The following is a 535-nucleotide window of genomic DNA, read 5'->3' on the forward strand; positions in this document are numbered from 1 at the left end:
TTTTTTTTTTTTTTTTCTATTTTCTCATTCTGTTCTATTCCTTCTTTCTGTCTTTCTTTCCTTCTTCCATTTTTCTTTCCAATTTATTTATTTATTTATTTATTTATTTACTTATTCCTCCGTAGTTTTCTACGAATTTGTCGAAAACGTAAAAACAAATTATCTCCCTTGATTTGAAAATCCTCGTAAGCATTCATTCAAGTATTTACTATAACTATATACGTTACGTATTTTATTGCAAGTATGTGTGTGTGTGTGTGTGTGTGTGTGTGTGTGTGTGTGTACGCACACACATACACACACAAACGCAGACTCTCAGGCACACACATACTCATTTATATGTTTGTAAAAATGCGTCTGTATGTTCATATGTGCATGTGTGTATGATCTATAAATAATACATATTTATAAAGGATGTAATCAATACATTTATATGTATGTATGTGTTCATAACGTGAGAATTTATGCCTGTACTACTATGTGTGTGTGTTGTGTGTGTGTGTGTGTGTGTGTGTGTGTGTGTGTGTGTGTGTGT

The sequence above is a fragment of the Octopus bimaculoides genome, chromosome 10 (genome assembly GCF_001194135.2).
Source record: "Octopus bimaculoides isolate UCB-OBI-ISO-001 chromosome 10, ASM119413v2, whole genome shotgun sequence".
NCBI classification, from domain to species: Eukaryota; Metazoa; Mollusca; class Cephalopoda; order Octopoda; family Octopodidae; genus Octopus; species Octopus bimaculoides.